Source organism: Carassius carassius, chromosome 5 (genome assembly GCF_963082965.1).
Source record: "Carassius carassius chromosome 5, fCarCar2.1, whole genome shotgun sequence".
In the NCBI taxonomy this organism is placed as follows: Eukaryota; Metazoa; Chordata; class Actinopteri; order Cypriniformes; family Cyprinidae; genus Carassius; species Carassius carassius.
The window spans coordinates 5,685,544-5,710,689 of NC_081759.1; the positions used below are offsets into that span (position 1 = coordinate 5,685,544).

Consider the following 25,146-nt stretch of genomic DNA (forward strand, 5'->3'; position numbering starts at 1 on the left):
TTTCTGTATCTTTATGAATAAAATCGTTTATTTTATGCAAAGTATCTTTTCCATCACTCGAAAAAGACCGCGAAACTTGTTAAAGGTTATGGTAACACTTTAGAATACTGTTTCTTACTTACTACATAACTAATAAGGAATTATTGAAGAACTAACAGGTGATTATTCATTAACACTTAACTCACTACTGTTAACTACTAAGAAAGATGTGTTAACTAATCAGTATGTAATATAATTTTATGATTGTGTTAAGTAACAGTTAACTAATCAGTAACTAATATATTCTGTCATACCTCCTGAAGAACTACTATTGATTATCTACTAGTTAAGGTTCAAGAAAAATAACTATGAAATAACTACTACTTAACAGTTATATGCAAATAATCACTATAATAATCAGGCTGTGGCCCGCAAATCAAGTACTTGAGTAAAAGTACAGATACCCCAATAAAATATTACTCCAGTAAAATTATAAGTAGGCCTGTTCATTTTCAAAATTACTTGAATAAAAGGACAAGTACAAAGTACTATTATGGTAGCAACTTTGTTACAGCCCACTTATTAGCTTATAATGGAAATGAAATATGTATTTTGTTTGCTTCTAAATGTTTAACTTTTGATTATGAAATGTTTGTTAAATTAGTTAAAATGTGGGCATGTTAAAATGTTAAAATGGAATAAAATATGCTGTATTAAGAAATGTTCTCATCTGAAATAAACAGATTTTAGTCAAAATGATGTAGTTTATTATTATTTATTAATAGGTTCACTTTCTGTTTCAGGTTCTAAGTCCTGCAAAATTATCTGATAATTCTTTATTAATTATTAATGGGTTCCCTATGTTTTCACTTTAGAATACTGTTTCATGTTCTAAGTAATTCCTGCAGAATTATCTGATAATTATGTATTAAATACTAATGGGTTCTCAACATTTTCACTTTAGAATAGGCCTAATGTTTCAGGTTCAAAATAAGTCCTGCAGAATTATTTGATAATTAATTATTAATTACTAATGGGTTCCCTATGTTTTCACTTTAGAATACTGTTTCAGATTCTAAGTAATTCTTCAGGAATTATCTGATAATTCTTTATTAATTACTAATGGGTTCCCAACATTTTCACTTTAGAATAGGCCTAATGTTTCAGGTTCAAAATAAGTCCTGCATAATTATTTTATAATTCTTTATTAATTACAAATTGGATACCTGTATTATCACTTTTCCTCAGGCTTTGCCTTACATACAGAAATTTAATGAATGATTATGTGGTATATGCTGAGGAGGCACACATACAGTACTGTATATAAAATATAAAAACTAAAGTAAGTTATCGCAAGGCACTGGAGTCGTGGTGGGGTTCCTATTGGAAGCTGATTTCTTACAAAACACACTCACAAAATTCACTACACAGGCAAAACCTCTATAAAATGTATTGCATTTATTAATATTGCATTTTCATACTACTACTACTATTGCTTATAACATTTATATAAAAGGGTCCCAATTCAATGTAATTGTGTATAACTGTTCATTAGTAGTTACTTCATAGTTATTTTTCTTGAACCTTAACTAGTAGATAATTAATAGTAGTTCTTCAGGAGGTATGACAGAATACATTAGTTATTGATTAGCTAACTGTTACTTAACATAATCATAAAATTATATTACATACTGATTAATTAACACATCTTTCTTAGTAGTTAACAGTAGTGAGTTAAGTGTTAATGAATAATCACCTGTTAGTTCTTCAGTAATTCCTTATTAGTTATGTAGTAAGTAAGAAACAGTATTCTAAAGTGTTACCGGTTATTCATACCGCATGCCTGTATGTTGCTCTGCATAAAATTGAACGATATTCAGCACAGTAATGATTTTATAGATAAAATAAAATGTATACATACGAATGCGTCAATTCGCTCAACCCAGCATTTGGGTTAAAAAAAATAACCCCGGATTTTTTAGAGTGCAGCATCACCAAGCCAATGTTAGTTGTATTCAGAGGACTCTGTGTAGTTGGACCTGCAGATGGTCAGAACGTGACCCGGGGTAGACAGGTCCATTGAGAAGTCATACTAACAGATCAGCCCTCTGAATCTAAAGAAATAATAAAAGTACAGAATAAACAGGTGGAAACATAGTAGCAAAGACAGCACAATATAATGTATTGTGTGTTTTTACCTGCGGTGATGTCATCGTCCGTGACACAAGCCTCATTAAAAGAAACCATTAAAAGAAGCCGTTATTAAAAGAAACGTTCTCAGCTGTTGTGCGTTTCCCAGAGTTTGGCTCATATCCTCATCTCCCACACACTGACCAATCGCTCGCCACCGCCGCTCACGATCTTCCAATCATCTGCCTGAACGGTAGTCACGCACATGTGATGGTCAAATAAAGAGACCACTGACGAGCCCATATGCAAATCAAACACTCTCACTCTGAAATACAGAAGCAACTCAGTGTTATTATCACTACACCACTGAAACTTACCGTCTAATTGGGCTGCATGATTAATCGAAATAAAACCGAAATCACAATATGGCTTAGTCCAATTATCAAATTGAAATTGTGGTGTTTAAAATAAGATTTCCATAAATATTTGAACTGTTATTTTACAGTTGTAATTTGAAATAAAATAATTTTTTTTTTCTAAAATGCTTAAATTTATATATAAATATAAACTTAAAATTATATATATATATATAATTTTAAGTGAAAGGTTACATTTTTAGAAATATAAACGTTTTATGTATTTTTTTATATTTTTATTTTTTAGCCACATTGATATATAATCATAAAATTGTGCTGCTACAACTTTTGAAAAAAAAGCACAAATTTTGTGGAATTTTGTTTAATCAAATTTTGAACATATTAAAATACAAAGCATTGTAATGATGGTTATTATAGTTAAGATAACTAAAACTAAAGCCATCATTACTGAAAATAAAAATATTATAGCTGAAATATATTAAAATATAAAATGTAATTTCAGCAAGCTGCCAGGGCAACATTTCTAATTTTCATTTTGTTTATTTTGATGTACTAAAATAACTTACATTTAATTAAACATTAATCAAAACATTACAAAACAACAACAAATAGAAAATGATAAAATATAGTTTTTATTAATATTTGAAATTATTTTCATATTAGTAAACTAGTAATAGTATCTCAATAATTCTTAAAGAACACCGACTGCAACCAATTTCAAATATATTGGCCCCTAAGCCCAAAATGAGCTATGGTTGGTCAGTCTCTAAATGATCAAATCAAGTGTCAAGTGGACCATACTTTAGTCAAAACTCAGACTACACAAGACTAATGTGTTATGGAAACTGCAGTATGACAGCTTTCCCCTCTGTGGGATGACATTAGTATAACGCTGGTATAAAGAAATTACTTTTACAGGCCCAAAGGAGCTCAATTCCATCTGTCCTCTTTAATGGTACCAGAGGCAGCCAAAGGATGACTCTATGCTTGTGCTTTCCAAAAGATAATCGACAAAATTAAATTTAGCTTGGACCATAAAAAAAACAAAAAAAACCAACAAAAGATATTAGTCAGAATTAATCGTTAATGCATAGCCAAGCAGGATTTAATGCTGCGAGTAATTATGTGGATGTGCCTATCTATCGTCCTGTTTTAATTTCATCGAAGCATTTATTCTTGTAAGAGGCTGTAATATATTTACTGGCAGGATGCAGTGGTCATAAATCTAATGCTAAAACAAGATCTAGTTTCACTGAGCTGTCAGCAGACAGGCTTCCTTTAATTAATCAAGAATATTGTTCACAGTGCAACCAACCGTGAGCAAAACCACCACAGGATACACACAGCCATGAAAAGCACATCGTCAGCATCATCATAACTACCTTTACCACTTTTACAAGCAGTGACACTAAAAACTTGGTGTTTTCAGAATAGTGTAGCTTTAATGGTAATTAAAAATAAAATGAAAAAAATTACTTTTTACTATAATTTCTATATGTTTTTCTTTTCAACACATTTGTAAAACCTGTTAATGTATTTAATGTTATCTACGTTATATTTAATCTCCCACAACATTGTAAACTTTTATAAAGATGCATCAATTTGCAAACACACGAGGACAGTTCTCGACACAAAAGATGCGCGACTGGCAGGAAATTAAATGAAAGCACATGTGGAAGATGTAACTGTAACAAGATTTTAGACAGGTCTGTTTAAAAAAAAAAAAAAAAAACATTATGACAAAGTGGCATATCCCCAATCTTTTCTACTTTTCTGCTACAAACTACAAAGGTATGTCATTTGTCTTTACAAAGAGCATACTTTTAGGATGTAGTCTAAGTAGATGAATAGACATTATAAACTAAATGAATAGTTTAGTATTTCTTTCACAACACATCATGTATTTATTCAATACAGTGGCTAAATTAACGAAAAATAAAGCCTCAACAAGTGTTGACATTTCCCAACACCACAGCAGTAATGACTTTATGAACTACTTTACTTCTAAAATCGATACTATTAGAGATAAAATTGCAACCATTCAGCCGTCAGCCGTCATGTCCCCAAAACCTTCAAACTGGCTGTTATTAAGCCTCTCACCAAAAATCACAACTTGACCCCAAAGAACTAGTTAATTATAGACCAATCTCGAATCTCCCTTTTCTGTCCAAGATACTAGAAAAGGTGGTATCCACACAATTATATTCCTTCTTAGAGAAAAATGGTATATGTGAGGATTTCCAGTCAGGATTTAGACCGTATCATAGTACTGAGACTGCTCTCCTTAGAGTTACAAATGATCTGCTCTTATCATCTGATCGTGGGTGTATCTCTCTATTAGTTTTATTGGATCTTAGTGCTGCGTTTGACACAATTGACCACAACATTCTTTTGCATAGACTTGAATACTTTATTGGCATCAGTGGAAGTGCATTAGCATGGTTTAAATCGTACTTATATGACCGCCATCAGTTCGTAGCAGTGAATGAAGATGTATCCTATCGATCACAAGTGCAGTATGGAGTACCTCAAGGCTCAGTACTAGGGCCGCTACTCTTCACGCTTTATATGTTACCCTTGGGAGATATCATCAGGAAACATGGTGTTAGCTTTCACTGTTATGCTGATGATACTCAGCTCTATATTTCTTCGCAGCCCGGTGAAACACACCAATTTGAAAAACTAATGGATTGCATAGTCGATATAAAAAACTGGATGACGAGTAATTTCTTACTGCTAAATTCTGAAAAAACAGAGGTGTTAATTATAGGACCTAAAAACTCTGCTTGTAATAACCTAGAACACTGTCTAAGACTTGATGGTTGCTCTGTCAATTCTTCATCATCAGTTAGGAACCTAGGTGTGCTACTTGATCGCAATCTTTCCTTAGAAAGCCACGTTTCTAGCATTTGTAAAACTGCATTTTTCCATCTCAAAAATATATCTAAATTACGGCCTATGCTCTCAATGTCAAATGCAGAAATGTTAATCCATGCATTTATGACCTCAAGGTTAGATTATTGTAATGCTTTATTGGGTCCTATTGGTCCTGTCAACACTGCACTGGCTCCCTATCAAGCATCGCATAGATTTTAAAATATTGCTTATTACTTATAAAGCCCTGAATGGTTTAGCACCTCAGTATTTGAATGAGCTCCTTTTACATTATAATCCTCTACGTCCGCTACGTTCTCAAAACTCAGGCAATTTGATAATACCTAGAATATCAAAATCAACTGCAGGCGGCAGATCCTTTTCCTATTTGGCGCCCAAACTCTGGAATAACCTACCTAACATTGTTCGGGAGGCAGACACACTCTTGCAGTTTAAATCTAGATTAAAGACCCATCTCTTTAACCTGGCATACACATAACATACTAATATGCTTTTATTATCCAAATCCGTTAAAGGATTTTTAGGCTGCATTAATTAGGTAAACCGGAACCGGAAACACTTCCCATAACAACCTATGTACTTGCTACATCATTAGAAGAATGGCATCTACGCTAATATTTGTCTGTTTCTCTCTTGTTCCGAGGTCACCGTGGCCACCAGATCCAGTCTGTGTCCAGATCAGAGGGTCACTGCAGTCACCCGGATCCAGTACGTATCCAGACCAGATGGTGGATCAGCACCTAGAAAGGACCTCTACATCCCTGAAAGACAGCGGAGACCAGGACAACTAGAGCCCCAGATACAGATCCCCTGTAAAGACCTTGTCTCAGAGGAGCACCAGGACAAGACCACAGGAAACAGATGATTCTTCTGCACAATCTGACTTTGCTGCAGCCTGGAATTGAACTACTGGTTTCGTCTGGTCAGAGGAGAACTGGCCCCCCAACTGAGCCTGGTTTCTCCCAAGGTTTTTTTCTCCATTCTGTCACCGATGGAGTTTCGGTTCCTTGCCGCTGTCGCCTCTGGCTTGCTTAGTTGGGGTCACTTCATCTACAGCGATATCGTTGACTTGATTGCAAATAAATGCACAGACACTATTTAATTGAACAGAGATGACATAACTGAATCCAATGATGAACTGCCTTTAACTTTCATTTTTGCATTATTGACACTGTTTTCCTAATGAATGTTGTTCAGTTGCTTTAAAGGTGACATTGACATTGACATCATGTGATTGTAGTTATAGTCTTGTACCTGTGCCTTTTTGTCTGATTACATATACTTTTTTTTTTTTTTTTTATGCTTTTTGCTTCAAATGAAAGTTTGTTCATGTTAATCCACCTGATAGATGGTTGGTTTGTTTCATGGCTTATAACTCTTTTGAGAAAAATAAAAAATAAACATCTAAACCCAGCTTAAACTTGGCTGTTTTTAGCTAGTCTTCCAGCTTGGTCATAGCTGGTTTGCAGGCTAGTTTTAACCACTTTTTAACAGGTCAAGATGGGGAAACTAGCTGACCAACCAGCTGGGAGACCAGCTAAAACCAGCTACTTCCGTCTCAGCTTGGTTTTAGCTGTTTTTAGCTGGGAGGGTTCTTAAATGACTAATAAAATCAGAAGACAGAAGCTTTCTCTAGTGATGTTGGTGACACTCATAAATGTCGCAAAAGCATTCCTTGTTCCATTCTCAATTATAAACCCAGGAGCAGAACATACCAATCACTTATGGATCCTTCTCACTTGCTGGCAGATCCAATCAGGCACAACAACACAAACACAGATTCCACTCTCTCCACAGCAAAAGAGCCTGAACAAATTTGAGAGCAGAAGCGATGCATTAAGTCCTGGCCTTTGGCCATGCTAACAAAGGGCAGGACCCGGGCCCTCATTTCCACAGGGCTGCTTGGTATTTTGCCCACAGAAAAATCAGATGGGTTCAAATCTTTACAGCCAAAATAACACTCCAAGGAGTATTTGCTTCATTCATACGTCAAGATTAACAAAAGATGAGGGAATTCCTGTGGCTCGGTGGTAGAGCATTGCATTAGCAGAGCAAAAGGTTGTGGGTTCAATTCCCAGGGAACACACATACTGGTAAAAAATGTATAGCCTGAGTGCACTGTAAGTCGCTTTGGATAAAAGTGTCTGCTAAATGCAATGAATTTGCTATGTCTGAACCGTGGAAAGACGAACAAAGAAAGAGGGATGTTTTAAAAGAGAGCGCAGCTGGCCAGAGCGAAGATGCAGTTGGAATTTATTTACAAAGACCTGCCAAGCATCTCTTCACCTGCCAAAATAGTGCTCCCGCTGTCACAAGTGTCAATGAAATGGCTCTTTATTTGGCAAAGACTAATTGAGACGCAAGCATCAGATGTGGACCACACTCAGGATTCTGTATTGAGAGACAGCATCTCTCCTCGTCTCTAACATCTCTTTGTCCACTAAATCAATAACCCTCAGTGATGCACGGCTGATAATAACACCATCCTTTCAAACCGAGAGCTTTCATTATTCCCATTCCCACTTTTATAAGTGCATGAGCTTTTCAGATGTTTTCTGTAAAATGATTTTCAAGGTAAGCCAAAAATAGTCAAGAGCTAGCTCTAGCACTTTAAAAGGACCACAGCTGTGAAAAAATAAATTAAAAAAAATTCTGCATTGGACATAATTAGGTGTGTTTTATTCAAAGTGCTTTAATCTTGGATATCTAATGCAAATCTATAACATTCTGTGGGTGGGTTAAATGCAGAGCATGAATTCTGAGTATGGGTCAACATACTTCTCTGTATGTCACGTTACTGTCAATTCCTCAAAAACTTCTGTTCTCAGAGCTGTGGTTTAGCAGATATTGAGCCAAAAATGTTGGGACAGGTAGCAATTAAGAGGCTGGAAAAGTTAAATGTACATATAAGGAACAGCTGGAGGACCAATTTGCAACCTATTAGTTCAATTGGCAACATGATTGGGTATATAAAGAACCCCTCAGAGTGGCAGTGTCCCTTAGATGTCAAGATGGGCAGAGGATCACCAATTCCCCCAATGCTGCGGCAAAAATAGTGGGGCAATATTAGACAGAGGTGGGTAGAGTACCCAATAACTGTACTCAAGTAAAAGTAAAAGTACTTCTAGAAATATTTACTCAAGTAAAAGTAAAAGTACTAGTCTTGAATAGTTACTTGAGTAAGAGTAAAAGAGTATTGGATAAAAAATCTACTCAAGTAGTTAGTTACTAGTTACTTTGGGTCATATATACTGAGCCTATTTTTATTTAGATATATAGATAAAATGTATGTAATGTATGTGTGCGTGTATAAATGTATATATTTCATCAGCCTTTACTCCAATTTATGTAATTTATTATAAAACCCTGTCTGTTTACTTAAGTAACAGATATAGGTGTCATGCCATAACATATTTTTAATACGACTGACTTTATATTAAATGTGAATTTAACATTGAAAGTTAATGTGATATAAATATTGCTACTTATCTTTCATTGTTCAGAAAGAGAGCAAATAACATTTACATTATTAAAGATAATTTTCACTGACAGTCTAGATTTCAATCACTCTCAGAAACTCCCATTAAAATCACTGAAACTGTTAACACTGTGAAATCAATATCTTAATTAAAGATTTGTACACCCATCTGCACTTTGTTGTTCCTGCGAGAGAATTCGCCAGAAAGAGGTAGGCCTATTCAGTCAGTGAGCGAGTGAAGGAAGCACCGGCATTTTAGCGATGACTCATCTGAACGCCTCTGATTGGCCAATGCTTTAATAAGCTCAAAAGAATCATGTGTGATTTGTTATAATGCGCAGCGCTGTATAAACGCATCTATCTCTGGCTCAGCGCCAGCAAGCAATCACAGATCTGAATTTAGCAGCTGATAATATGACTCGCTGAACGTACTTGCACCAGTGAGATTGTATTAAAATTAATAAAATCTTAATCGGCTGTGTTTTGTCTTTTGGGAGCTGCATTCAACTTGACTCCCCTCTGTTATAAGCCAAACACGTACAACAAACTAATGTCACAGTGGTATCGTGTACTGTAATCGAATGTAGCCCAAGTTATTACCTGTTAAACAGTAGACAGCACACGCGGTGTTCATCTAATAAGGATCTCCATCGCTAGCAAATAATAACCTTTGCAGATTTCAATTCAGTGCAGTTCCAGCCACGTTTTTAACGCTCTTTCTGTTCTTAAACGTTACAACTCCGAGTGAACCACTTCAGACGCTCAGCGCGTGCGGCAGGGAACTGAACGACTCATTCAAACTGATTCATGAACCAATTCACTCGTTTGCCAATTGGTTTGATCAAGCCTTTGAACAGAATTGACTCAAAAGAATGAATCATTCGCGAATGGGCATCGCTCATTGCCCAGAGAAAAGTAGACGGCGCGTTTGGAATAAACTGAAGCATTATAACATTTATTGCATTAAGATAAAGTAACGAGAGGAGCGTCGCCCACACTAACGAAGTAAAAGTACAGATTGTCCCCCCAAAATTTACTCAAGTAAGAGTATAAAGTACCCATCTTTAAATATACTCCGAAAAGTATTCGTTACCCCAAAAAATTACTCAAGTAAATGTAACGAAGTAAATGTAACTCGTTACTACCCACCTCTGATATTAGAAAGGAGTTTCTCAGAAAAATTGCAAAGAGTTTGAAGTTATCATCATCTACAGTGCATAATATCATCCAAAGATTCAGAGAATCTTCAGAAGAAAGAAGAAATTCAGAGAAAGGGTCAAGGCAGGAAAACCATACTGGATGCCTGTGATCTTCGGGCCCTTAGACGGCACTGCATCACATACAGGAATACTACTGTAATGGAAATCACAACATGGGCTCAGGAATACTTCCAGAAAACATTGTCGGTGAACACAATCCACAGTGCCATTCATCGTTGCTGGCTAAAACTGTGGCAAAGTGGAAAACTGTTCTGTGGTCAGACGAATCTAAATTTGAAGTTCTTTTTGGAAAAATGGGATGCCATGTCATCCGGACTAAAAAGGTACAAGGACAACCCAAGTTGTTATCAGCGCTCAGTTGAGAAGCCTGCATCTCTGATGGTATGGGGTTGCATGAGTGCGTGTGGCATGGACAGCTTACACATCTGGAAAGGCATCATCAATGCTGAAAGGTATATCCAAGTTCTAGAACAACATATGCTCCCATCCAGACGTCATCTCTTTCAGGGAAGACCTTGCATTTTCCAACATGACAATGCCAGACCACATACTGCATCAATTACAACATCATGGCTGCGTAGAAGAAGGATTCAGATACTGAAATGACCAGCCTGCAGTCCAGATCTTTCACCCATAGAAAACATTTGGAGCATCATAAAGAGGAAGATGCGACAAAGAAGACCTAAGACAGTTCAGCAACTAGAAGCCTGTATTAGACAGGAATGGGACAACATTCCTATTCAGACTTGATCAACTTGTCTCCTCAGTCCCCAGACGTTTGCAGACTGTTATAAAAAGAAGAGGGGATGCCACACAGTGGTTAACATGGCCTTGTCCCAACTTTTTTGAGATGAGTTGATGCCATAAAATTTAAAATCAACTTGTTTTTCCCTTAAAATAATACATTTTCTCAGTTTAAACATTTGATATGTCATCTATGTTGTATTCTGAATAAAATATTGAAATGTGAAACATCCACATCATTGCATTCTGTTTTTATTCACAATTCGTACAGTGTCCCAACTTTTTTGGAATCGGGTTTGTATGTACAGTATATATTATTAAAAAAAATTTCAACTGCAGTGCATATATATGACGCTGGGATATTTGTAGCTATAGCCAAAAATACACTGTGTTGTTCAAAATTATAGATTTTTCTTTTATGGCAAAAATAATTAGAATATTAAGTAAAGATCGTGTTCCATGAAAATATTTTAAATATATAATATTTAAATATGTAAATATATTAAACCTTAATTTTTAAATAGTAATATATATTGCTAAGAACTTCATTTGGAAAACTTTAAAGGTGATTTTCTCAATATTGTGATTTTTTTGCACCATCAGATTCCATATTTTCAAACAGTTGTATCTCGGCCAAATATATCCTATCCTAACAAATATCAACAAAAAAATTGACTTGTTCAGCTTTCAGATGATGTATAAATCTAAATTTCGGAAAATATACCCTAATGACTGGTTTTGTGGTCTGGGGTCACATACTGTATATGCAATTTTGATCAAATAAATGCAGCCGGAAGCATAACAGACTTTAGTCTTCATAGTAATGTTTGTTGTACTATCACTTTATCTAAGCAAGCATGCTTTGTGAGTTTCACCCACATAAGGATAAGAGTAGAAAATGAGTTAAGGACACAAGGTTCTGTATGTCTCCAGGCTTCATGAGATACACCCATTAAAAACATTCCCACTAATCCAAAAAATTAAAACTAGCTGCTTGAGGGAAATGTAATGCAACCTAAAATAAGAGAATTCACACAAGCTGCATGTGTAAATGAGAGAACTACTATTCCATCGGAATTCTGCCTTGTTTAAGAAACTCAATTCACAGAAGTGACAGAAGCCTGACAGAGCGTGTCGTACTGCCTGTTTTTGTTCCCCCGCACCAGCAGGTGAGGGTGGCTGTCTCTCAGGTTGACACAGGTGAAGTCTCTCACCGTCAGCTTGCTCTGGCTGTTCTCCAGGCTGTACAGCTGAATCTGAGGACAGAGGACGATAGATTGTAAAACTGGCAGGATTGTGCCGTAACACCTGCTAAGGTTCAAATATCAGGGCCATAGCTTGCATCCACAGATACCAGATAACACATTTCACAAGTCTTGCATGCCTTCTTATGAACTTCTAACACACTTTTAACATTTCAGGTACACAATCAGTTTAAAACATCAGAAGCAACCTGTTTAACTGGCATTTTAGCATGTAAAAGTTGCTCATTATGCAGATGCTTTTATCTAAAGGGATTTGAAGTTCTCCATTAAAGGGACCTCTGAATTGATAAGTGCACAGATAACTGATATGTTTGGGGTCAGTAATATTTTTTCTTTTTTATATAAATTAATACTTTTATTCAACAAATATTTAGTAAACTCGGTGATAGTAAATACTTTACATTTCTATTTTAAATAAATGCTATTTTCTTAGACTTTCACTCATCAAAGAACACTGAAAAAGCTATTTTCATAATGGATAATATTAAGAAGAAATGTTTCTTTAGCAGCGAATTAGCATATTAAAATGATTTCCGAAGGATCATGTGACACTGAAGACTGACATAATGATGCTGAAAATTCAGCTTTGCATCACAGGAATAAATTGCATTTTAAAATCTATTACAATATAAAACAGCTTTTAATCAAATAATTGCAGTCTTGGTGCGCATAAAAGACTTTTGAACAGTAATGTACTTCTATTTTAGCTAAAGTTGCTTTCTTATGTTGAACATAAAAGAAGATATTTTGAAGAATGCTGGTAATCAAACAGTTGGTTGTTCCTGTTGATTTCCATAGTATTTATTTTCCTATTTTTTTTTTTTTTTTTACATTTCTTCAAAATATCTTCTTTTGTGTTCAACATAAGAAAGAAACTCAAACAGGTTTGGAATAACATGAGGGTGAGTAAATGATGACAATTTTTATTTTTGGGTGAACTATCCCTTTAACTTGATTGGCCAAGTGTTGATGTAAATGACAGCTTTAGCTAAAATAGAAGTACACTACTGTTCAAAAGTTTTTAATATTTTCAAACAGTCTTTTATGCTCACCAAGACTGCAATTATTTGATTAAAAATACAGTAAAAACAGCAATATTGTGAAATATTAACATTTTTAAAAGAGCTGTTTTCTATTGTAATAGATTTTAAAATGCTATTTATTCCTGTGATGCAAAGCTGAATTTTCAGCATTATTATGTCAGTCTTCAGTGCCACATGATCCTTCAGAAATCATTTTAATATGCTGATTTGCTGCTAAAGAAAAATGTCTTATTATTATTATCCATTATGAAAATAGCCTTTTCAGGGTTGTTTGATGAGTGAAAGTCAAAATAAAATAGCATTGATGACAGAATTTTTATTTTTGGGTGAACTATCCCTTTAATCATTAGTTCATTAATCATGTAAAACTAAACAAAATACACGATGCTATTGAAACTGCATTCAGCTCTGCATTGGAAATGAGGCTGCATGCATCTCATAAACCACCTATTTATCAAAATGTTAAAAATTATTTTAAAATGACCTAAATTAATATGCATGATCTAAGCCTTTGTGATTTTGTGATGTCATAATAAGCACCAAAATGTTGTCTTAAAATATGCAAAGTGACAAACCACATATATACATTTGGATGCAAAAAAAAATATAAATAGGATATAAAACATTAAAAGCAAAGTGAAAATAGTAGGGCAGTGCTTCATTTAGCATTTTTCATAATGTATGTTTTTCCTTAATGGCAAATGTCACAACATACACCAAGGCTCAGGTTTAGATTCGCTTATATTGTAGTTTTTTTTTTTAAGAATTTTTAAAAAGTTGTTTTTTAAACTTATTTAATTAAATTAGATTTTATAAAAACAAAAGTCTGTGTTTATAATGCTATAATATTATCAAAATTATAATTCTTACATTATTGCATTAATATTTAAGAGCAGTAACCTACCTTCTTATAACATTTTATATAACATTGATTTAATGTTCTACAGTTCAGCTCATTAAAAAGCAGGTCTTCTAAACTGCATCTGACATGGACTTCCCCCTCACTTTATCAATCAAACTTTTCTGGAGACACAGAGAAGCTAAGTGTTCAATAATTGATTATGAGCCCACTGTACCCACAATCCAGGTGCTTTAAAACCTCTGAAGCTCTTAATCAGTACACTCACATTAAATGCCATCTCTGAGATAATTCAGTCCTAAAAAAAAGAGATTGGTTAACTGATTGCATCAGCTGCTATTTAAACAGTGAGCAAAGAAAAGACAACAACATGGGCCACATTGGAAGCGAATTATTGAGGCAACAGATAGAGATGTTAAACAAAAGAGAGAGAAGAGAGAAGAACTGCATGATGTCAGATTTTAGCCCTTGCCAGCTGTTTAGTGCCTTTTTATTTTGGGCCAGACACACTTAATTGTGAGCCACATAGCTGCCATGCAGCCAAAATCCTTGAGAGGACCCAAAAATTACAGCCAGCCAAAGTTTGTCATCAAGACACGAGAAATATTTCATAAAATAGCATATTTCACAAATAGCATTTCCATACACACATCACCACCTTTACTTGTCTCAAGATGAAATTATGACAAGTAAAAATTCTCAATTTTCACTTCATTAAATGTACATTATCTTTCAAAAATTTGGGGCCAGATTTTATTTTTGGAATGAAATTAATACTTTTCAGCAATGACACATTATATTGATCAAAGGTAAAAGTTGAGACATTTATAACGTTACAAAAAAAAGGAGGTTTACAAATAAATGCTGTTCTTTTGAATTTTCTATTAAGTCCTTCTATCAAATAAACCTGATGGTTTCAAATGTTTTTTACATTTCATAAAAACAAGAAACAACCAAATTAGAAATAAATACATTTGAAAATATATCACACTACAAAACAGTTATTTTAAGTTGCAACAGTAATATTTGTAACAATTAGTGATGTCAAACAATGAATCGCATTCAAAAGAAACATTTTTGTTTATATAATAAGATATTTACATGCATTTACATATACAAAATATATTTAAAATACAAATATAAAATGTTCTATACTATTTAGCTGCACTAGTAAAAATATTTTATAATAATATTTAATAAAGATTTTACTGTATTTTTATCAAATAAATGTCAAAACAACAAAAACACTGCTGTTCAAAGGTTTGGGGTATTAAAAAATACATTTGTGGCTTTATTCAAATTTCTTATTAAATCTGCAAAAATTTACATGTAATACCAACAAAAGTGGCATATACCTTTGTTGTTTTAATATCCACAAAAATACTTTATTTATTTTATTATTAATTATTTATATTTTATTTTATGTTTTTGTGACCAATAACTATGTGGTTGGAAATCATCACAGATCACAGATCTCTCTAAAGAATATATATAATATTTAAATAAAATTAAAAAATCATACGAGCAAAACACTAATTAAAAAAATAATAATAAAAATGTGAGAAACAATGAACAATGCACTTCGTTTACTGGATAAAAGTGATGAATTATAATAGTTGGCTATACAAAAATAGATGGATATTTTCTGAAATGTATGTCAACAGACTCTGTACAAACCAAAACTCTCAAATACAAATAAAATCATCATTTACTCCTGTAATAAGTCCCTTTATATACTGTATAACTGTAGATTTTCAAACCCTTATTTCTTGTTTAACAGATTCATCCTGATCTCACGAGACACTGCTCTCTACCTCTCTGAATTTCAGCACCTGGAGGTGCAACAGTGTGCCACATTTTCACCAGCCTATCTGGCTGTTAAACATGAAAGTGGCGCCTCATGATGTGTGTGTGTGTGTGTGTGTGGGTCAGTGCTTCAAACACACACTTTGATGCACACATACACAACAGATGCCCAGAGCTTCCAGTCCTCCAACTTAAAAACAAAGACGATGACAACAGAAAGCTGAAATAACACAAATAACTCCCACATACTGTTCAATAAATAAAGCAGCTATAGAGAAAAACCAACCAGATTAAAAGCGTCTAGACACTCGCCATCTTGGTAAAAACTGCTGAAATCCCAATCTCATCCTAATTATTGTTTGTAATCACAGATGTGCATTGATAATAATAGTAATTCAAAGTCTGAATGGTGCTCAAGTTCAAAAATAGACACCAAAGCATGCCATGACTCTGTTACCTCACAAACAGTAAACAATGTTTTTGACAAGTTTTAATGAGGCATATGTCTTCTCATTTAATAACACACCAGCGTTGGTTCTGGCACATCTGACTTCCCTCTCGCAGTTTGAAAATCCTGTCAACATGCACCGCGGCTGACAGACATGACATCACACAGAGGGAAAGGTGCTAATCAGAAATTGGTAGAATGGAAACTTGTAGAGTAACTCGCAGAGGAGTGACACAACATGAAACAAAGAGTATGATTCCTGCAAAATGTGCTGCAAGATACAGTGCTAAGATCCATGAAAGACTATAGACAGATGCATCAAATCAAAAAGTGAGGTTAACGGTTTCATTTCTTAAGTAAAATGGTGATAAAGATCTGTGGAAAACAACACATAAACAGTGGTTTTCTTCTTAGGCGAGGTTTGAATACAAAGGTACCTTGATATTAACATACACTGTTCACAAGCTTAGGGTTGATAAGACTGTGCTAACCAAGACTGCTTGATATAAAAATAAAAAAATTAAATGCAGTAAAACAAGAATATTGTGAAATATTATTTCAACTTAAAATAAATGGTTTCCATCTTAACAGATTTTAAAATGTAATTTATTCCTGTGATGCAAAGCTGAATATTCAGTAGGCATTACTCCAAGAAATATTTTTTTGTGATTTTATGATTCTCTGTTGAACAGAAAATTCAAAGGAAGACAATTCATTTGCATTCAAACTCTTTTATAAGATTATAAATGTCTGATTAATTATTTATTACTTAAAAAAATCATACTGGCTTTTTAATATAACTGGTTTTTCAATTATATGTAGGAAATTATTCATAGCTGAATGTGCTATGCTGTTATAATTGTAATAAAACGATATCCCTTTTATGTATCTGATTTCAATCATTGTAAAAAAAGACATTTAATTAAAATTCTAAAAGTAAACCAGTGTTGGTCTGCTGGTTCTAGTTGGTAAGCTGGTCAAGTGGGTCTGTTGGCTGGTTTTACAGACTAGACCAGTTTAAACCAGTTTAGGCCAGTGTAAACAGTTTTCTCAGCAGGGAGTAAAATCCATATTCTAAAACATTTACAGTATGGTTTTCTTTCTTTTCATGATTTCATTTTTATTCTTAACCATTTCTTATATTCTTATAACAACAACTTTCTATTATGTCAATGTATTTTCAAATGCACAGTTTTAACAGACACAGATCTGTAGAAATAGCAGTTAACTGCCTGTATGCATACTGCAAGTATGTGACACTACTTTGTTAGGCCATGCAAAAATGTGTTTTCAAGTGCATCAGTTTTCATCAGTGCAACAAGAGATATTCTTGTAACACTGTCCATTAAATAAGAAGTGAAACAAGACAGTCCAGCAGAGCCTGACTTTGACAAACTGTCCTGTCGTTCAAACTCTCGGCTGCCTCTCAACAGCCGCTCCGGTGCCCGTTTGGTTAATGAGAGTGTTTAAATGAGGGTGATGTCAGTGTAGAAGGAGAGCCAAAGCATTGTGTGATACAACAGGACACCATCTGCATCCATCTATCACGCACTCATCTGATTACTCTCAGCATCTACGCCTGTCGCTTCACTGAAAACCTCCCAGCCTCCCCTGAGTAAACCCCTCGCTCCCCCTCCAGCGCTGATCTGCGCCCTGATTTTTGACGATTTTAAATACACCTTTATATTTTTTATTTCAGTTCTAGTTTTACTTATTTTACATAAAGCTAAACAAAATGGAAATGAGATGTTGCCTTGGAAACTAGCTGAAATAACATTTATTTTAGTTACCATTTATTTTTATTTCAAGCGATTACGTTTTTTTTTTTTTTTATAACCCTAGCTGCCAAGGAAACATTTCTCATTTTTGTTTAAAGTACTAAAATAACTCATAAAAACTATGTAGATATATATATTTAATATACATATTTTAATCAAATTAAAAACAGAAAATATAAAAAATACATTTAATTCAAAATATGAAAAAAAACTGTAATAGTACATAAAATAACAAGATCTATGGCCTCTTAATGAATCTCTGAGGTTCACATGGCAGACTTAGAAACAAACTAGGGACTCTTAGGACCACTGGGACCCCAGGTTGGGTTAATTAAGTAACAGGTCTATTCCTAAGATAACAGCAACTTTTTATTTATGGTGACTTTGGGAATAAGGTCACACTGAGCTTCACTGGTGGGCTTAATTTATGTAAACAACAGTGAGCGGCCAAATGAGATCACCAGACCGCACTTGTTGACATCATGTGGTGGTGTGTCTTTAGTGGTTAAGATCTCAGCTGGTAAGCCAAAAAACTCCAGCAACAAAACTCATGAGGGGTGAGCCATAAAATATCACATCTGTGTCCTTGAGCAACGCTCTAAACTTCAGCTTACTCCCCAGTGACCCTGTAATAATGTACTGTCATTCACCTTAGATAAAATCATCTGCTTATACATCATGCAATACAGTTTTGCACAATTAAAAGATGAGATGTGTCATGTCTGTGCCACCAAAAATGGAATTGTGAAATGTTTGTTTGAGCAGCCAGACTATAGCTGAATATAACTCAAAGGATGGAGTTTCGGAGGTACCTTACCCAACGAAAAAATGTTTGGAACTTCATAGAAATGTGAAATTAGTCATGATTTCTACTATTCTGTCAGCTCGAAGGTCAAGTACAATCAAAAACAAGTCAACAAAGTGTATATTTCACCACACTATCATTTGCTGAAATTCACCATCACATCTGAAGAGCTTGAAAAGGAAAGCCTCAAAAATGCATTTTATATAAATTCAATATAAAATAATCTAATTAAATGTTGTTTTAGAGATTACTGTAGTAAAAGACTGCTTAAAATATTCAAATCCTGAAAACCCTAATGTCCATTCTGATGCATAGATTGACCAATCAGAATGGATATGCGAATTATGCAACACAAAAGGCAATTGAAAATGGGAAATGCTGAAGTGGTCAAATCTGTATATGGAAATGCAAGATTTCCTATATAGAGCGTAAGATATTCAACAGAAAAATGTATGGCAGGGCTTGATTTAATTTATTAGATTGGATTATGAAAATTGCCCATTGCATACCCAAATGGTATTGAAAAATAAGAGTGCTTGGTGATGTCAGACAACAAAGTCATTTTGAAATGATGCACAGTTGAGCACAATAAGACCAGAAACATGTATTTAGAAAGTAAATATGGTCAGTTTTGATGTGAGAGATCTTATATAGCATTCTTACCAGATAGGGAAATCTATTCATTTGAAGGGAAGAACTCTGGGTTCCTGTTCTTCATTCCATCTGGAGTCCAGCACGTGAACACTCTCATCTGCCCACGCTGTGACCAAAGGGTACCACCGATATCCCATACCTGCAGAACACAGTGTCTATGACCAATACATGATTGGTTTGTGGCTATGTATTATTCTGCAGGAGTTGTGGATGCAATAAACAGCTTTAATCAATGGAATGCCTGGTGCTAAAATCACCCACATGCATTACTCATTTTGTCAACTGTTACTGTGGTTGGCATCTGCTCTGCTCATCTCAGATTAAATTTACAGGCTTTGGTAACTGAAGGAGACACTGTGATCTCCAGTAGCCATGCTCATCTGGGGTGTCCACCCACACATCCGGTCCTGATGCAGAGGCCACAGCCGGACTGTCGGGGCTTAGATCCAGAGCATGAACCCTCTGGAGGTGTTGGTACTGATGAATAGGCTCAAGACCAGTTTCAGTGCTCCACACACCTACACAGCCTCAACATACATGTAAAAATTCTCTCATTAATGCACTAACATTAAAGGGAAAGTTCACCCAAAAATGAAAATTCTATCATCATTTACTCACCCTATATTGTTCCAAACCTTTAAGACATTAGTTATTCGATCACTTTGTATGGTGAAAAGAATTAATTTAGACTTTTATGGGATGAAATTAGACTCAAAATGATTAAAAGATGCACGCAAAAATATCAATGTACTACATCAATTTTATACATGTACAACCCGAATTCCGGAAAAAATGGGACGTTTTTTAAATTTTAATAAAATGAAAACTAAAAGACTTTCAAATCACATGAGCCAATATTTTATTCACAATAGAACATAGATAACATAGCAATTGTTTAAACTGAGAAAGTTTACAATTTTATGCACAAAATGAGCTCATTTCAATTTTGATTTCTGCTACAGGTCTCAAAATAGTTGGGACGGGGCATGTTTACCATGGTGTAGCATCTCCTTTTCTTTTCAAAACAGTTGGAAGACGTCTGGGCATTGAGGATATGAGTTGCTGGAGTTTTGCTCTTGGAATTTGGTCCCATTCTTGCCTTATATAGATTTCCAGCTGCTGAAGAGTTCGTGGTCGTCTTTGACGTATTTTTTGTTTAATGATGCGCCAAATGTTCTCTATAGGTGAAAGATCTGGACTGCAGGCAGGCCAGGTTAGCACCCGGACTCTTCTACGACGAAGCCATGCTGTTGTTATAGCTGCAGTATGTGGTTTTGCATTGTCCTGCTGAAATAAACAAGGCCTTCCCTGAAATAGACGTTGTTTGGAGGGAAGCATATGTTGCTCTAAAACCTTTATATACCTTTCAGCATTCACAGAGCCTTCCAAAACATGCAAGCTGCCCATACCGTATGCACTTATGCACCCCCATACCATCAGAGATGCTGGCTTTTGAACTGAACGCTGATAACATGCTGGAAGGTCTCCCTCCTCTTTAGCCTGGAGGACACCGCGTCCGTGATTTCCAACAAGAATGTCAAATTTGGACTCGTCTGACCATAAAACACTATTCCACTTTGAAATAGTCCATTTTAAATGAGCCTTGGCCCACAGGACACGACGGCGCTTCTGGACCATGTTCACATATGGCTTCCTTTTTGCATGATAGAGCTTTAGTTGGCATCTGCTGATGGCACGGCGGATTGTGTTTACCGACAGTGGTTTCTGAAAGTATTCCTGGGCCCATTTAGTAATGTCATTGACACAATCATGCCGATGGGTGATGCAGTGTCGTCTGAGAGCCCGAAGACCATGGGCATCCAATAAAGGTCTCCGGCCTTGTCCCTTACGCACAGAGATTTCTCCAGTTTCTCTGAATCTTTTGATGATGTTATGCACTGTAGATGATGAGATTTGCAAAGCCTTTGCAATTTGACGTTGAGGAACATTGTTTTTAAAGTTTTCCACAATTTTTTTACGCAGACTTTCACAGATTGGAGAGCCTCTGCCCATCTTTACTTCTGAGAGACTCTGCTTCTCTAAGACAAAGCTTTTATAGCTAATCATGTTACAGACCTGATATCAATTAACTTAATTAATCACTAGATGTTCTCCCAGCTGAATCTTTTCAAAACTGCTTGCTTTTTTAGCCATTTGTTGGCCCTGTGCCAACTTTTTTGAAACCTGTAGCAGGCATTAAATTTTAAATGAGCTAATTAAGTGGATAAAAGTGTAAAATTTCTCAGTTTAAACATTTGCTACGTTATCTATGTTCTATTGTGAATAAAATATTGGCTCATGTGATTTGAAATTCCTTTAGTTTTCATTTTATTAAAATTTAAAAAACGTCCCAACTTTTCCGGAATTCGGGTTGTATCTTACGAACCACAAACAAATGCCTTTCAATTTGATTTGGGATTAAATGATTGTGCAGCGATTTGTACATATACAGACAAGTTTGCAAATAAAAATGTTCTGTTCTGCATTAATATATCATAAATTGCTCATGCAAAAAGGAATCCATGCATATGTGGATCGGGTGACACGCGTGCATTAATTGACGTCTAGTTCGAGTCGATCTTGTTCGGTTCATTTGGATTTTGAGACTTCATTTTCGCAGTTTTCAGCATTTCCACACACACACAACTACTAACGAACAAGGCCTAGTGCAATGCATTAATGTGTACACAATTTGAAAAATCTGCGAATGTGCGTCACTACACTGAAACAAATGCTTTTCAACCGGTGTCTGCAGAGTTAAGAATGACATTAATGTGCAGCATTTTGTTCAAATAGAAACATATTTGTGAATACAAATGTTATAGATTCTATTAAAAATTATCATATTTTGTGCATGTAGGGATTAAAATGTGCGTTTGTGGATTAGGTGACGCGTGTGCATTCATCCACGTCTCTTCTGAGTCGATTCTATTTGATTCATTTGAATTTTGAGACTTTCGTCTTGGATTGTGGGAAATAGTGCTTCAGCGAGTGTACATCGGTTGTACACTCGAAATCAGAATTAATTGTGGGTAAAAAGAAGTCGACAAATGTAGGGAATGAAGTCATTCACTCAGAATTCAGACAGCACTACAAAATGGCTGACACCCCATATAGTGCAATATATAGTGCATAGGGAGCGGTTCCGGACACAGCTAATGTAACATTCCTAAAACTGTACACAATGGAATGCGCACCTGAGTGGGGCTGTAGTGCCATTTAGTGGTCGCTGTTTTTCTTTGTCTCAGCTGCGCATGGATCGCGAGCTGTGTGTGTGTGGATTGGGCAAGGCTTAAGGTGGGCATACACGGTGCGAATTCACTCTATGCACGAACTCTGCTTACGTATATCCGGTAGAATCTCAGACCGCATCTTTACTTCCGCTTAGCGCATTCTACAACGAAGTGTAGCTACTATCGGCAAAACTCATTCATAATTTCTCATTCATAAAACAGCGATTTATAATTTAAGTATTATATTATAATATATTATATTATAGTATTATATAGTTAAGCTTTACTAATGGCTTTCAGAAAGTTTAAATATCAATGGCGTGAAGACAGTAGTTCAACTGACCATTGTTGTGTCCCGTTATGTGTGGCCTCCTCAAAGTTCAACTCTGTACTGAGTTTCCACACTTTTCCTGTGGACAAAGAAACATGCAGAAAGTGGATTCATGTCATTCGACGTGATTGATTTAACATCACATCTCATACAAGGGTCTGCAGTCGTCACTTTATAAGTGATGACTTGATCGAACCATCGACCCCTAAAGGGCGCCGCTTGCTGGGGTATGGCAAAGAAGGGAGGATTACACTCCAGTGGATGAGGACCGACTGGTCTGGACCAAAGAGGTGGAACGACTAAGAAGACAGGTGGAGGAGTTGTCGGTCAGTCAAAGGTTTTGTTTGGGGCGATTTGCTGCTTCTGATGATGAAGTAAGGTTCTACACTAGGTACGATTTAAACCCTATATATATGTTTGTGTGTGTGTGTGTGTGTGTGTGTGTGTGTGTGTGTGTGTGTGTGTGTGTTTTTAAGTAATTAATTTTAGTTTGTGATTTATATGATATAACTATATATGATGCATATATATATATATATATATATATATATATATATATATATATATATATATATATATATATATATATGTGTGTGTGTGTGTTTGTGTGTATACGTGTACGTCCGCAGTGCGTATGCGTTGCGTATTTTTTTTACGCACCCATGTTAACGGATTCCAGTGTTCACGCGGTTGCAGTCCGTCAGTGCGTTCCAGGAGCGGTGCGTAAGCAACAGTGTAGCGATCGTTTACGTACAGAGTAGCGGACTGCAAACGCGTCCTGTGTGAAAGCACAATGAGTATGAGTCTGTGCTGCTTCAGCACCACATACGTAATGCACACGGACTGCATACGCACTGCATACGGATTATGTGTGAAACAGGCGTGCGTCTTGTCCAGGTTTCCATTGGGAAGCTTCTTAAAAAAAAAAAAATTCCCTGAAGCAAACCCGGCGGCTTCAGCTGCATCCATGTTAGCACGTCACGTTTAATGTGGTAATTTCACAGTATAGTAGGCATGCACACAGGTTCGAAGACTCATTCTCGCCCCCTACAGTGCAATTCGGTTAGGCATCTGCGCTAAAATATCAAGGTGAAAGTCATTATAGCTCGCCTATTATAGAGCTCTCAACCCAACTTTGAGAATAGATTAATGACGATTTTTGTTATCGCCCGATAAGAGTCTCCCGTTAACGCAGCACTTTAACGCCGATAACGACCCACCACTAATATATATATATATATTAGTGGTGGGTCGTTATCGGCGTTAAAGTGCTGCGTATCACTTTTAAGAAATACCGGATACATATTTATCATTGCACAACTGCGAGGCATTTTTTTCCTTTTTCAAATTTTATTGATATTTAGCAATATTGAGCGTGACATTTGTTTGTGTTTTTTTAAGGTGGCAATACTATACCATATGTATCCTGTATTTCTTAACACAAGTACTCAAATTCAATTTATTTTCCGTGTAAATTTCAAAGTACATAGTACCTAACAATAGGCAGATAAAAGTGCCAGCAACCAAAAAAAAAGTTGCTGCGTTGAAAAGAAAAACTTGTGCGAAAAAGTCCGCCTTAACATTTTGATCCCGTTGATTCTGATTCGGATGCCATCAAGCGGTATCTCTGGTCGTAATCGGTCCTTCACTGACCAATCAGCGTTCATTAGCAGAATGCTAGCGTGTTATGGGCAAAAACAACTCAACCTGTAAGAAATCAAAAGGACATAAGTACTCGTTCAACTTTCGACCTATAACCCATGTTGAACTTGCAAAACCTACAATCAGATCTGAGATTTCTAATCGGCAATCGGGTGAAAGGGACAAATTTAGCCGTCTAGCCCCATAGACTCCCATTTATTTTTGCACTCATGGCGATCGCCCCCAGTGGAACTCTGGTGGAACTGCAACCAAAATTCGGTACAATAGGTCTTAATAGGGAGTGGGAAGGCTCTCCGTACACGGGCTCTGGTTTATCAGAAAATCATATGGACGAGGTGATATATGACATGATTTTACGACCTGCCGATTTCCGAAGCGATCGCACAAAGTTAATATCACTGCTCTCCCTCTCTCATAACTGCATATAAAATATTGATAT

General features: G+C 35.6%; 1 pseudogene; it reads right to left on the minus strand.

Annotated features, from left to right (window-relative positions):
- Window positions 1-1,798: 1,798 nt before the first annotated feature.
- Window positions 1,799-23,709, minus strand: LOC132140169 (F-box/WD repeat-containing protein 8-like; annotated as a pseudogene).
- Between the last annotated feature and the right edge of the window lie 1,437 nt (window positions 23,710-25,146).